Raw genomic sequence first — 16815 nt, forward strand, 5'->3', positions numbered from 1 at the left:
AACCCTACAAAAGAAAATGTTCTTTTCACAACTTTTCATAACTGAAGATTGAATGGAAAAATCTGGCTCTTTATTGTACCAATATGAAAATCAATGCTAAGTGTTAAAGACACTAATTAAAAGAATTGACTTACAGGCTGAAAAACTACTGATGGTGAGCACCTATACCAGAATCCAGCCCTTAGGTTCTTGAATTAAAAATCTCAATGAAGTCAATAGACCTCTGTCCACCAGTTTCATGAGGTAAGAAACAATAATTATAACACAAAAATAATTTAATTAAAGTGAAAAGTCATAGGTCAGTCATCTCAACATTTGAAGCACTAGTATGATCTTAGGCAATCACCTAGAAGATAAAGCAAAATATTCACAACAAATGGCAAAACTACTTGAAAGATTCATGCACATTTACTACAAACTTTCTGTAATTGCATGAATTTTTATTATTTATTGTATTTCATTAATTTTGTCACCCATAAAAAGATTTGCATTAAAATGAAGATCTTCATACATCAAGGCAAAAGACTTCATGCCATGCAAAAAAGAAAAAAAATGAAATGGTCCCATGAAAAAATGTAGTGAAAATCTGTGTAAATTTATCTCATTTTTTAAACTGACTTAGTCTTTTCCAGGTTTTGAAAACAGATTTATTTTGTATTTAAAAACACTATCATAACACCATTAAATGACTGCAATCAACTGAAACATGACCAGCAGGTTGAGGGAGGTGATTCTCCCCTGTTACTACACTCTTGTGAGACCCCACCTGCAGTACTGTGTTCAGCTCTGGGGCCCCCGGCATAAGGACAGAGACCTGTTGGTGCAAGTCCAGAGGAAGGACATGAAGATGATCAGAGGGCTGGAGCATGTTTCCTGTGAAGACAGGTTGAGAGAGCTGGGGTGGTTCAGCCTGGAGAAGAGAAGGCTCTGGGGAGACTTTATAGCAGCCTTCCTGTACCTAACAGGGGCCTACAAGAAAGCTGGAGGGGAACTTTTTACAAGGACATGTAGTGATAGGACAAGGCATAATGGCATTAAACTGAAAGAAGGCAGATTTAGATTAGATATTAGGAAGAAATCCTTTACTGCATGGGTGGTGAGACACAGGAACAAGGTGGCCCAAGAAGCTGTGGATGCCCCACCCCTGGAAGTGTTCAAGGCCAGGCTGGATGGGGCTTGGAGCAACCTGGTCTAGTGGAAAGTGTCCCTGCACATGGCAGGCTGTTGGAGCTAGGTTATCTTTAAAGTCTCTTAATAAGAAAAAAAAAATAAAAATATCAAAACCAAAACATAACCTAAAAATAAATTCTGAAACATTGGCAAAACACATTTCCATAATTACAAAAAAAAATGGACTTAGTATTTTTTAATATTTTTGTACTGTAAATTATTTTAAAACTTTTAGAATGGCTAGTCTTTGACATTCAAGAGCTCATAAAATTGGTAAAATGTAATCATGACATTTCAGGAACTTCTGACTTTTTTTGTCAATTAAAAATATTGCTCTCAAAAAAAATCTTCAAACTATTACATAGTATGTCCATAGAATTAGGTGACAATGAGAGTTAAGTTCAGAATTTTCAATGCATTTTCTGATGCTTATGAAGAATATGAATCTGCAAAGAACCAGTTGATGTTCTGGGTTATAAATTGCAATTGAACAACCGACTTTGATCAAAGATCTTTTGATGACTGAAAATTCAGGGTATCCACACTGACTGTATTAGGTTATCTGGAACTTAATTAATGTTGAATATGAATTGTAACTAATGCGTGTCTGAAAAAATGCATGAAACAACTTTGGAAATCCTTTGTTCCCTTCAACACACAACACCCAGAAAAAGTCATGTTAATATCTTTAAGCATTCAAGCAGCAAACAATGTTGTAAATCAAGATTGTCTTGGTATCTCAGGTAATTTTAGTCCAAGGATATATACACACAGTGATCCTCTGTTGTGTTACCTCCACTTCTGGTGACTTGTATGCAACACTTATGTAATAAATATGCCTGTTTATGCCATACTGTTGGAATAAGACTGCATTATAACTATGGTATCTAGAATTACAAGTACAATACCTCATTTTATATTTAGTTTTAGATGTAATGTATCCATGTTTAAGTCCGCAGATCACTGAAAGAGACATATAGCTTGATTAAGATCTACCAATCTAGGTCTTAATCAGGATAAACGAAAATACATTCATAAGTTGGAATGGTATCTTCACATTTAGATCAAGTTTGCAATTTAGGTCTCATTACCAGCTCTGCTGCTACAGACTATACGAGTGCCAGGAGTAGTGGGAACATGATTTATTTTTACTATTTGTTATGCTGAGTGCAGCTTGACAATTTCTGTTGCATATCCTGGTATCTGCAACGTATGTCTTGAAAATTTGAGGACACCATACTGGAAGTATTATACTGCTGACTGCTGGAATCACTAGAAAATGATGCTCTAAGTGTGCTGAAAAAATTCAGAATGGAAAAAAAAAATTTCAAAAAGCAATTTTGTGTTTGAAGGATATATCGTCAGTGTTACTGTGGTAAGCTACAGCTTTGCCACTAATAACAAAAAATTTCACAGACAATGCATTTAATGCCTTATGACCTCAGAGAAGTTTTGCATTTCTTTGTTACAATGTACATCCCTGTGCAGTGGTAGTAGAAGACAACACAGATGGAAGTGACTCTAGGACTACTAAGAGAATCTTTTTATAGAAAAGCTGATCATGTTACGTGAGGATTACAATTTTTACTGTCTTTCCAAAGAATGTCTGTCACTTGCTGGCCAAGATTTTCAACAACTTTGCATTTAGCTTTCATTGCCAGTGTACTACTAACAATATACCAGGAATATAATGGCTTGCAGTAGATATTACTGTGTAGCTTATCTCCAAGGTCTGTTTGCTCATTCTATTACATCTGAATATTGTCAGTGTTCTAAGATTAGGTAGGATTAAGTGGAGAATTCACACTTTTCCCATATTTTGTACATCATCTAAACTTTCTGCTGAACTGTTTCTCAAAAATGACAATTGATGTCTGACATCCCTTGGAACTCTCACAAATTCTCATCCATTTTAGTCAGTTGTTAAAACAAAGATGAAACTCTTGGGACTTGCTGGGGAAAACAAGTTACTTCTAGAGAAACTGTAATGAGAAATGCCAACTGATTCAAACTTAATGTTTTACATACTAGAAACACAGGCCAGGCAGCCAAAAAATTAATCATTACTGTGTACTCATGTATATAATAGACACAGGAAAGAAGTGCTGAAAATTCTGGAGTAAGAGATTTATGGATTACTTGTGCATGATTTTCCAGTTTTTTAAACAACTGTTCATGATTTAAAACTAGTTTACTGTTAGTCAATAATTGCCATTATTAGTGTGCCAAGAAATGTATTGATAATTTTGAAGGCAAGAGTTTTGAAGATTTTTCTTGGTTAAATGCCATGGATTCAGATAATTGTAAAACAATTCCATCATAAACTGTTGCAGTTTAAGTAATAAATAATCTGCATGTCTTTCCAATAGTGCCAATAAGAAATAAATACTGGAAAACATTCATAAAATTTTTAGAAAATCATGAAAAGCACCTCTTCACCATACACACTGCAATGTTTGGAACGTACAGCTGGAGAGATGTGTGTCTTGTTTTTTCAAAAAATGATTTGCTAAAGATATCAGTACCCACTGTAGTGGAATCAATTAAAAGAAAATGCTTCTTATAGCAATTTTTCAGCTACTGAAACTAAACCTTTCAGAGTAGAGAAATATTATTATTATTATTATTATTATTATTATTATTATTATTATTATTATTATTATTATTATTATTATTATTATTATTATTATTATTATTTATTTTTGTAGAATGCAGTGCCAGTTTAGGACATATACTCTGAACTTATAACAATGTTTTATAATGATAAATATATCAACGATTCATCATGGAATTTTCTTTAATTTAGACACCTAAACTTGTTAAGAACCTCTAACTATTTGGGCCATTGATTTTTCTCATTGATTCTAAAAAGCTCCAAAGACTAAGATCAAATCAGTTTCAGTGGGTGTTAAAGGTTTTCAGCACTTTGGAGAAACCAGCCTAGCATGAGTTGTTATTACAGAAAGTGTGTTTCAACACACTCAGCGAAACTTAACATCACTCCCAATCCATGCAGTAGTGAACACTTTAAATGCAAGAACACTGTCATTGTCCTATCTGCTGGTATGCATGGGTTTCCCCCACCTCTTCTAAAGGTTTTTAAATTATTTCCAAAGATGAGTCCCTAATTCAAATATTTCAGGTTTACACGCAATAGGAAAGGAACCACATTTCTAAGTGAACTGTATACTGTTTTCATCAAGTGGACATGGTCATGATTATCCCTCCCTGCATTCTGAAAGACATAGAATAATAAAAAAAAAGCAGCAGCTACTTTAGAGACAGTAAGAAGTTAGAAGGAAATATCCCCAAAGCTTTTTCCTCTCATCATTTTAGTAACACAAAAGGCCCCTGTCACTGTTATCTGTGCTGAAAGCTGTTAGGAACCTTGCTAAAGGTCTTTTTAGAAACATGCACAGTGACAACAGTGGAAGCTGGCATTCCCTGCCCCAATGGAAGGAGACAGGGAGAAATATCTTAATTCTGTTTGAATTGAACAGTTTGCAGAAGAGAAATGGAGCACAGGATAGTACAAATCAGAACCTTTATCACACTATGAAAGTCCAAACTACAGTTTAGTTGGTGAAGAGCTGAATATCTGTGCTATTTTAATAATTCATAGTACATCTATCAAAGCAGTAAAAGCACCAAACTAATAATAACATAAAATGCATTAATCAGTGTTATTAGTTTAGGTTGCAAATGCAACAATTTTTTTGAGATGTCCCCAAATAGCTTTTAATTAAAAGCTGACTTGGGATCTAGCTTTTCTCTTTCCTTAATATATGCCCGCTTGTTCTCTTACTTATGCCATTTGTAGTTTTCAGCATAAAGAGGCCTTATCCCTGGATGCTACTGTAATTTGGTATTTTACTTCTATTGCTACTACAGGTAATAGAAATGTATATATATTTGAAAAGTAGACAAGGCTTACTGATTTACATAGACCCAACATATGGATTTAGTGTCACTACTGAGTTGGGCTAGTAATCCTATATTGATAACTAAGTCTTGACTGCTTTGGGAGTCTAGGTTAGGTCTTTAGCCAATATAAATCATTGTAAAGCCATTGAAAACAGAGGCTTCTAATGTGGCAGAACTGAAATGCTAAATTTCCCAGGAAGATAATATTCCTAATTAATTCTAGATGTTATACTTTGTCTTATAAGACCTTGCAGCTGCCTAAACCAGCTTGGAATTAGAAAAAGAATGAGGAAAACCCCCGAGGCATCCATATCTCCTTAAACCAGGTAGAAGCTCATTTCTGTCAGTTTTCTTTTGACATTTCATTTGATAAAATATTTCTGAAATTTGGAAGGGTTATTCACTAAGAAGCTGATAAATAGTATTCTAAGTTATACTTCGTCATGCTCTGGATATTTCCTTGCTGTGCTAGTCTGATTTTTTATTAGTTTTGAAAGTATTTGTTCAAGGTATTTGAATAATTATTGAGAAATAGGGGTTGATTTTACTCTGTCCATTTTTCTTGTAAACTCTGTCTCTTTTCTAAAAATCAGGTCAAATCATCAGATGACATATAATAGTAGCAATTCATTGTCTCAGTACGTCACATAAAATTTCAGAGAAAGTTTTATTTCTAATTCCACAGTGAAGCTCTATCAGGAAAAATATCAGCCTGAAACTTAACTTCTGCTTGCAGAACATGTAGAATGCTATGATTTCAGATAAATCAATTTGCATTGCACCAATTTGCATGTGCGAAGATTAAAAAGATCTGTTTCCCTTACTTAATTTAATTTCATAGTAACTTTTTGGTTTATGACATAAGGGATAGTAATAAAACAAAAAATGTGTTTCTGTGGCTTTCTGTATTCATAGTCCACCTGCAGATTCCATTTGGCACCATGGATTCATAGTTCTACATATAAATGCTTTCTGCAGTCTTGGCCATTATGCATCCATCACAAAAGAGGAGGGGCTTCGTCCGCCACCATTCCTTTGATGCAGCTGTCCTGCTGTGTCACATCATTTTGCTGTGCCTCTTTCATCAGAGGTCTCATATTCTGAATTTCTCTTCAGATTTTCTTGTATTTATATTTTTCCAGAAACCTCTCAGCCTTTATTTTGTTTAATACTTGTTTCTCTTCTCTTCATCTTCTTTATTTTTCTAGTGTTTGTTGTGTCATGATGAACAAGAGTCAGCACCCACTCCCACTTCTTGAGGAAAAATTTATCTGTCTAAAGGACGTGTACTGAAGTTGAGGATACAACAATACTCTGCTGTATGCAGAAGGAGAGTGGGGCCACCGTTACTTTATCTCTAGTTTTAAGACTTGGCCAGCACTAAGGTGTGGCCAGCAGGTCAAGGGAGGTGACCCTCCCCCTCTAGACAAGGGATGAACAGGATAGATGTTTTCTTGGTACAAACTGAACCCAAAAGATTTAATACTTTGTAAGACAAAAGAAAACCTTCAATTTCTGAAAATCTTTTGGCTCCAAACACAGGACACAGGTCACAGAAATAATATGCTCCTTTAGGAAACCATGCTCATTAATTTGGCAGGCACATTCAGTACTTTTTCAGAGTCCAAAATGTTTTTAAGAAGCAGATTATGAACAATGCAATTTAATAACCCAACTTCACTATGACAAAAGCACAAATAATTAAAAGGTGAGATACACATTATTTTTTTTTTCTTTTTTTGTCTTTCTTTCTTTAAAAAAAATGATTCAATCTATTAGGGTTTTGTGGATAGCCAAAGTAGCAGGAGATGTCTGGGGGGTGAAGAGCTGTGACTGTTATGTGGGTTTTTTTAGTATTAACTGTCAGCAGAATTTTGATATAAACTATCATTTGCTTTTCAATTATTTTAACTCCTTTTTGAGCAATGTGTGCAATTGACAGCACAGCTGTTTTTAAAAGATACTGTATTGGGTCTGGCTGAGATGGCCTTAATCTTCCCCACAGTAGCCCTCATAGTGCTGTGCTTTCTATAGGTACCTAGAAAGGTGGTGATAACGCACCAGGGGTTTGGCTACAGCTGAGCAGGGCTCGCACAGCACCCAGGCTGTCTCTGCAACATTCACCACCTCTCACCCGTAGGCTGCGGGTAGACAAGATCTTGGGAGGGGACATAGCCAGGACAGCTGACTCAAACTGAAAAAAAGGATATTCCATGCCATATGACTGCTGAAATATAAAAGCTAAGAGAAAGGAGGAGAAAGGGGGAGGCATTCATTGTTTACAACATTTGCCTTCTGGAGCAACTGCTACGTGTACTGAAGCCCTGCTTCCTGGGAAGTGGCCAGACATCGCCTGCTGATGGAAAGTAAAGAATAAAATCTTTTGTTTTCTTTTGCTTTCATGTGTGACCTTTACTTTTTCTTTATTAAACTGCCTTTATCTTGACCCACAAGGGACCTTTTTCACCTTATTTTCTACCCCACTGTCTTGCTGAGGAGAGGAGTGATGGAGCGGGTTAGTAGGCACCTGGTGTACAGCCAAGGTCAACTCACCACAGATGCACGGATCATAATTAAAATTAATTAGTATTAATTTATTTCTATGTACCACTGAAAGCACCTAAAGAGACAATTTGGAAGTATTCTGTTATAATTATGCTAAAAATGTTATTATGAGCCTCACTGCTGAGAGGCACAATGAGGAACTGGGAAAGTGACTGCAAGTTTGGCTGTGTACTGTGGCTTGAAGATAGAATATTGGTTGTCTGAAAGCCAGGGTAGCCATTTCTTTAATTTAAAAAGCCTGATGGCTCTTCTAGTTATGACTGGCCTACGATAGTATTCTTGGATTATCTGCTTCATGTGACATAATGCCAGATGTATTCATCTTGATTATCCTGCTCCCTGGGTGGCAGGATAATTTTGTCACAGGCTGCTCACAGAGGATTTTGCAAGATGGCATAGACTACCCATCTACTTGGTTCATATCGAGTTGTCTACATAAGCAGAGTGAATTCTCCTGCAGTCAGAACTGGGTCTTTCAGATCTCCACGCAGCCTTGCCAGATTGTAAGGGCCAACACTCAAGGAACATAGCAGACAGCAGTACTTTCTGTAAAGTTTTATATAATTATTCGTGGAATTCTACACTCTATAGTGAAGCTCTATAGGGCATTTCAAAGCCTACATAAAACAAAATGTTTAATGGAATTTAGTTATGTTGGAATTTTCCAGGAAGGCTATCTAATATTCTTTGACTAAACAGTCCTAACGCTTTACTTTGTGTTACACATTTGGAAAAAATATGATAAAAGGCATAATAAAGTTCAAGTTAATCTGAAATGTAATTTCTTGCATGGTAGATAAATCCAAGTTAGCAATAAAAGATTGGAACTAGACCTTTATGTCATGTGAAAATATAGTAACATCTGGAGACTCCAGTTAAAGAGTAATGAGTATGACTCTTTCACTTTGAGTCCTTTTAATATCTAACAATTCTGCTTCAATAATTCAAATTAAATCTGTCCATAATGACAGATTGTTTCCTAAGATAAGGCTAGCTTGCTTTGTTTGGTGTAATTTCTTCATCAGTATAGCTCACTTTTATCTTTGGTTCAAGTGCAAATTCTTTTAAAAACTTAAATTACAATACATTTTTGCAGGAATTGAGTATGCAAATATCTGCAACAGACATTCCTTTTAGACGGAGAACAATACAGAGATCAAAAGGATTTTTAAAACAGATATGGAGAAAAAAGGATTGAAGGAAAAAAGACTTCAAAATATTTTCCAGGAGTTTAGAAAATATCATAAATTAAGGGGTTTTAAAAATAATAAATGCAATTCACATTTTCTTTCCTTTTCTGGGCTGAAGCATTCAGAAATATACTGTGATGTATCAGCTAGTTGTTATAATTTAAAATCTACTGGTTTGTTTCTCTTCAGAGATAGAACTGTTCATGTCACCCATTTTCCCTACCAGGGTCCATTTTTGACGGTGTCAGAATATGTATTACCTACTGGAATATGAAAGTGGCCAGTGTTCTTTCTAACCTTTTTTCATTCTCCTTCCTGCAGATTGCAGAGGGTGTCCACCACTGAAAAGGACAGGCTCAGCGTGAAGGGATTAGATAATAGAAATAAAATCTGGGGTTAGAAGAGGGCCTGACACATAGCTTGTAGGTTACTAAGACATATACAGAGCTTAGTTCATGTAGTTACAGGGTTCGAATAAAAGAGAAGGGATCTTGTTAGTAGTTAGTATGAGGCCCAGAAGCATTTTGGCAGAGAAAAGGGGATGCACACTGTATAGCATCAGAGGAAAAAAAGTGCTGTGACCTTCAAATGAGATTACTTTTCTATTGTTTGTAAAAGCCCTCATCATATACAACTACAGCTTTTAAAATATCGAGGCTCCTTACAGAATGTCACAGTGCTCCTGGTTATTTCTTAAGAAAGAGATCAAAGTCAGATTTTCAGGTCTTGATGTTCTTGTTCACACTGTGTTCTTTCTGTTCTCTTCACAACACTGAACAGAACTCAATTTTCCAAGCAAGTGACAAGAGAACACATTTGTCACTACTTTGTTCTTTTATAAACCCGTGAGTGCACTCCAAAGGAGTAATTTGAAAAAATGTTCACTGACTACACATTTAGGAAGCATAGTTCTCTTTAGTGGACTGAATTTTTCCCTCACTGATGTTCTTGTAATCCAAACAGAGCCAGCAAGACATCCTCAGCAGGGGTAAAATATGCCAGTTGTTTTTTGAGAAGCTACATCACTAGATGCCAGCAGACGATCTGTCCTCCTTGATTTCAACACATAATTTCCATATTTACTCTACTCTCCCTTTTTGATACTGTTTAATTTTAGTTAAAATAACCTACCTCCTACATGAGAATTTGACTGATCAATTGCTGAAAATGGATGTCACCATGTTTAATTCTATTATGTTAACTAAACGGCCTTAAGTGAACATTATTGTCATTGTTCCATTAATAAAAAATCTTAACCAGCTAATGTTTCTTTTTTTCCAGTAATTCTGTTTTTGTTTTCTCTTTCTAGTTCTAATTTGGTTTATAATTTCTTTGCTAAAGGAGGTATTTCACATAGGTACACTGGAAATGTAGGCATCCCAAGAGTGACAGGCATTTCTGCCAAATTATTAGAACACTGAGTGGAGACACAGAGAGAAGGAAAGAATAAAGGAGAACCATTTTATGTGACAATTGATATAATAGGAAAAAGGTAATTGCCTCCAAGTTTATAAGGCAATAAATGGCTTTCAGTGGCTGATGAACATCAAAGCCAGGCATTAAAGGCAGGCGAGCCTTCTGTACTTACAAGACCTTTGAACTTTGAATGCAGCATCTCACAGAAACCAATATTAATTTGATAGGTTTCTTTGTTTTATTTTTATTGACATTTATAGTATCTTTACATGGATCCAACCATATAGAGAACAGAATGAGAAAACCAGCATGCTACCGCAAATGAAACACAGCCAAAGGAAACTGTGCAGTCAGACCAAGGTGATGAGCAAGCCAAACTGATTTATATCACATGTGCCTGGCTTAATCCAATTGAAATAGGGCACCATCATAATGTCAAAAGTGATAAGAGATCATAACCATAGTCATGTGATAAAGAGAACTGCCTAGAGATGCCCCCAAGAGAAAAGAGGAAAAAATCATATTGAATTGTATTCTGGACAAATGCATGGAGTACTGTACTCCATTTCATACTTCAAGTGACAGGTCTATATAGACCATGTACACAGTCATCATTGAGACACGTGGAGGAGAAATAAAATCTCTGGGAAGCTGGCAGTTCACAGCTACTATTCTTTCCAATGTAGAAAAGGCCATCTTATTTCATACCTACTAACCCTCAAAAGATATATAGAATTCTTCGTGTTACAATTTTTCTTCCCTAAAGGCACTGACTTTGATGAAGTGAACAGGCATAAAGAGATTTCAAAAAGTGAAGAGTACAAAAGATTAATTAAATGAAAATCAGCCTAGATACACTAAGATGGTGGTCACTGTAAGCATCTAACCTCTAAATGTCGCATCAAGCTAGTTCAAAACATTCTCAACTTCAACCTTTAGAAGCATCTGAGGGTGAAAATTAGCTAGTCCTTTCAGTCTTGTGTTGTAGTCCTGTCCTCCCTTGGCGTTCAACAATACTTCTTTCTCAATGTTCTTCATGAAGACTAGAGACACCCAGGGCATTTGTCTGTTTGTTCATTTGTTTGTTTGTTTGCTTGTTTTTGTAAAAAATAGTACCTAGATATTGAGAATGCCTTTATTTATAGAACAAGTCCCTTATGTGTTAAGAATAAAAATTACCTCTCCAGAGAGTAGGAAATGATCATATCAGTCATAGTCAATCACCTTCAGGGGCAGGTGCAGAGTCACACAGGCATATCTTACAAAACAACTGCTGCTTGTTTTACAAATTATTTAAAGTTTTTTCACCTATTTCAGCCAACTCCATTCAGCTGTTTAATTTCTGATCCAGATAAATGGAAATACCTGGGGATCCCTGTGTTCTTAATCTTCTATTCCTTTTCATATCCTAATGAGCTATTAGGTCTGTTGTTTGTTGTGTAAGGATTCTGGTTCACAACTCTGTGTTCGGTTTTTAATCTATGAGAATAGCAAGCTTTAATATCTTACAGCTCTATCTTTTTCAGTATTCTGTAGGTGTAGATGTATTTCTAATAGGTGGTGTATTTGTCATTATATGCTACACACTTTTTCTTAGCCTTACTTTTCATATTGGTTATTTGTTGTTCGGTTGTTTTTTAAACAAAAAGCACTGAAGTATAGCTTGGTCACAGAATTTTCTGATATGGAACTGTCAAGATGACTCTATTTCTCAAGCGTATTTTCACAGCAGTGCTGTGAATGAATGAATGCTGAGAAGCAGCAGCTTTCTAGCTCAAATACAATTCAAAGGCTTAAACCAGGCAAGGTTTGAGGGAAGCTCTATAGTCTGCGATATGCTGGCAGTCAGGGCAAATTATTAGAACGATCCTTTCTTCTCCTTCCCTCCCAGAGCCTATGAGACAACTCCAGTGCTTACAGAAAAACAGCCAGGCATCACTGTTGCCAGGGCCACAGCTCCAAAACTGCCAGCCATTTCCCTATAAAACAGGCATTCAGCGGCATGTTCATTGACATACTTTGTGTGGGGGTTGCTATGGTTTTGTTATGAAGAAATAAGGAAGGCTACTAGAAAATCCTTTTTTTGTAAATGACCACAAAGGACTCTTGCCACCAAACTTGATGCTGCTAACAGTCACAAACCATAGTTTCCTGGGCCTTAGTCCTTTTTGAATGGTACTACAGTTCCTTCCTTCCTGCTGAGATAATGTCCCACAATGCAGTCTTTGAACATCTTCCAGTGCAAACAACTAACTGCATACAGAAATACTTTCTAGCAATCTCGAAAGTCACTTGCACTTGACCTTCTACTATAGGCCCTTTTCCAGATGAACTTGTCTGTGTTGCACAAATCCTTTTCAAGATTTCAGGATCATTGTATTATTAAACTGGATTTTTAATTGCTATTGCATGGGTAAAGTCATGAGACTGGCGATGTAATACCAGAATTTCAGTTTTACAGCTATAAATCAGTCTCTTCCAGCTGTAAACATGGACATATTTTTAAAAGTTTCTTTTCTTACCCTAAGTTAGGTAATCTGACATCTCAAAACCTTATTATTCCCTGGAATATTATTATTCCTTGGAAACATTCAAGGCCAGGTGGGTTGGGTCTTTAAGTAAACTGATCTACTGGAAGATGCCTCTGCCCATGGATGGGGGGTTGGACCCAGATGAGCTTTAAGGTCCCTTCCAACTCAAACCATTCTATGATTCTGTGGTTCTGTGATTATTTGTTCTAACCTGGTTGTGGTTCCCATATTGTATCCACTCATGTAAATATGGTCCGAGTTGAGATGTGATAAACTAGATGAAGAGACTATGTCAATACACATTATCTGCATCCTTAAGATTCTTTAGGACCATTAAAGATACCATGGCAGGGGGGTGGGGGTGTCCAGTGGTGGCCATCTTGGCCTACAGAATTATCAGCAAAGTCATATAACTAGCTTTAGTGAATTTAAAAAATTTAGAAGATTAACAAAGTAAAGTGAATATTTCTGTCTACCATTTCTGTTTTCTGCAGGCTTGATAATCTGGATCGCTGTTTCAGGCTGCATATCTTCAGCTAAAATCACTGTTGTTTACAAACCTCAATATTTCTATTCACTCCTGGAGTGGTGTGTCCGTTTCAGGATCCTCAGTTCAAGACAGACACGGGCACACTGGAGTGAATCTGGTGAAGGGCCACCAAGATAGCCAGGGGCTGGAGCACATAACATACATGGGAGAGGTTGGGAAAACTGGATCTGTTCTTAAAAGAGGAGGCTAAGGAGATCTTAAGAAGAAAAGGTTTAATGTGATTTCATTGCTGTCTTCATTTATCCATTGAGAGGTTCCAGAAAAGATGGAGCCAGACTCTTCTCAGAGGTGTACGGTGTCAGGATGAAAGGCAGTAGTCACAAGCTGTAACACAGGAAATTCCAATCAGATATTAGGAAAAAACTTTTGCCAGGAGCGTATTCAAATAGGGGAAGCTGCGAAGCCTCTAAATCTTGGTCCTTGGAGAGATCAAAAACTCATCTGGACAAGTCCCTGAGTAACTTGGTGTGTTTTGGCCGTGACTTGAGCTTCAGGTTAGACCAGTTAAACTTTGGAGGTCTGTTCCAAACCAAATCATTCCACGCTTCTGCAGTTCTCTGGCTGACATGATGATCCTCTGCCTGGTAGTCACTGATCACAGCGTGCCCAGGCCCAGCTCTGTCCCCTGCAGTGGCAAAGCCACACATTCTCAGGGGTGTCCACCTCCTTGCTATATCTGCCTTAGGCTGACTGACACAGTGCAGTTTGAACCTGAATGCACCATGCATGAAAAATAACACTTCAGCTATATGAGATGCTTGATAATCTATGAATTATTTTCAATCCTCAATATAGTTGATATACCAAAGTTAAATACAGTATTTGTCATTCATCACTTTTTTCACCCACACATTTATATTTCACGATCCATCACAGCACCCTTCTGAGCAGCTGAATCACATAAATTTTCCATGTATTAATATTTTGATTAACAGTTTAAGAGAAAATGACTCTCTTAAGAAGTGGTAGTGAAGCATAAGCATGTTATTGTGAGCAATACAGTTACTGAAAAAATAATTTTGCTCTTTAAAAAAATGCATGTGTGCCAGAGAGGGAATTGTAAATCTATGAAAAATGAATCTGTGTAGGTGCTGTTGGCCTCTGAGTCAGCAGCCATCATTTCACAAAAATTAGCATCTTAAGCCTAAGTGCTCCCCCTACATGCTATGAACCACCCTTTCTACATACCTACTGTCTGCTGCAGTCTGACAGTGCCTCAGAACTTACACAACTGAAAGTGTAACAAACTGATTCATTGTAAATCAGCGAAGTGCAGCCAGTCATGCTGAGGAGACATTTCCCACAAGAGCAACCTCTGTCATGGACAAGGTAGGAGGAGCTGACAGCAGACATATTATTGCAGAGGGACTAGCGGTTTTCTCTGAGGCTGAAGGTGAAACACCTGCAAGTGGGTCAATTTATTTATTTTATTTCTTTTGCAAATGAGCATAGCTGACAATCAATAATTAACGCAGACATACAAAAAGAAAGGATTTGTTGGCACATTTTCATATTTACTTTCTATGATTTTAAATTATTTATGCAGCAGTGGCACAGCATATCAGCAGAGTTGCTATTTTGTAAAGAGGGATAGCTCTTCACTGTTGTACAGCATTTGTAATAAAAGACCTGTTAGTTTTGCTCTCTGCTGGCACTCTGCCAGCTCGAATATGGTCACAATGCCCTGGAAACTGTTTTCTTCTACGCCCAGCTCCTTTGATAGCAGGAAGACACAGTGACACAGAGCTGTTCTACTCTGAGTGCCTCTGATAAATCCAAACTGTCGGATGCTGCTGGTCAAAGGTAAATGGGACATCAAGGAAAAAAAAAGAAACGCTGGGGAAAAAAAGAAGCACTGACCTTTTCTGCAGTGGTCTCTCAGTAGTCAGTGTTTCATACTAGTTTAGCTGTTCACATAGCACCAAACAGAAAAAAACGCTGTTCTGCATAAAGCATGGCCTCTTTTGATTATTCTTTTGTGTGTAATTATTGCCATGGCTTTTGAAGGTGGGTAAAGTCTAGCATGAAGATATGTGTATAAAAAAAAGACGATAATTTTAAGCAAGATTTAAAATTAATAGAGGAAACAATGCAGTTTACAAAGGAACCCTGATCCATTGAGAATGATATATGTGAGGATGTGGAAAACAACACCTGGGCCAAAGGATGCCCTTCAACCTCAAAATATAAAACAGTGACATGAAAACTCTGACAAGAAACCCAAGGAGGACATATTTGAGAAAAAAATGTATATAGAATTAAAAGATCCTACCGTTGGACTCACAAGATCAGAAATCAAACTGAGTCTGGGAGTTACCAGCAATTTGAGGAGTAGGCAGAGGGTTGGTGCAAATGCAGAGCCAGAGAAAAATCTGCACAAAGCAATACTGATTTCTTTGCTGACATCTGTGGCATTTTTAAATCAGAGTACTATATACAACAGTTTCTCCCACAGAAGCAGAACTTTGACTCACTGTAAAAAGTGAGAAATTCTGTGAAGTCTCAGAAAAGGAGGCATCCTTCTATAATGCCCCCATCTGCCAAACCTCATGTGTCATTGCTGTTTTCCACAGGTTTTTGGTTTGGTTTTTTTTTTTTTTTTTTTTTTTCCCCAGTGGTTTAGATACAAGTTTCTTACTATTTTAAAAGATATAGGCTTATCCATAAGACCTGATTGGGTAGAATGGCCTTTATAGTCCAGTTAACAGAGGACTATAGAGGCAAGAAAACAGCAGACTAGGTAACAACAGTGGATAATGGGCAAGAATCAGTTATTCATTCAGAAACATCTAGAGCTAGTCAGATGATCTATCTGCATAACAAAGCTGATGATTTGTCCTGTTTTGTTGAATGCATGATTCATGATTATATGATTACTCATGAGGCTCATGAGAACATGATTTGATCCAATCCAAAAACAATCTAAAGAGGAATAGCTGAAACATTTGGACCCTGATTCAAGCATACATGAATGTTTTAAAATATGAATAGTCTTATTCAGGGAACTTCATTAATCCTGGTCTTAAAGTTAGGCATGTTTAACTACATTGCTGGACAAGAGAGATAAGACACTTGAACTAGGTTGTGTGATAATAAAGCAAATTAGTGCAGTGGCTTGGGAGTGTAAAAATGCATCAGTTCACTGTGAACATATACCATCTAGTAGTCAGTCAGGCTGGACATACTGCCTGGGCAACTGGGAGACCCACTGGTCTGGGGGAGCCAGCCATCCAGTCAGCCTAAGTGTCCCAGCATAAACTTCTGTATGCTGTAGGAAAGGAACATGCAAATAAATATGGTATAGCTGTTGAAACGGCTTCCATGTATTGAGTGATGGAATGAACAAGGAGGAAGCTGTTGAATTGCAGATGCAGTGCTGTGGTACAGCCTGATGTTGCTAAATGGAAGATTTCACTGGCCAGCCCTCTTCTGACATGGGCAGATCTGACTACCAGATGTATGTGTTCAC

Source organism: Falco biarmicus, chromosome 5 (assembly GCF_023638135.1).
Source record: "Falco biarmicus isolate bFalBia1 chromosome 5, bFalBia1.pri, whole genome shotgun sequence".
In the NCBI taxonomy this organism is placed as follows: domain Eukaryota; kingdom Metazoa; phylum Chordata; class Aves; order Falconiformes; family Falconidae; genus Falco; species Falco biarmicus.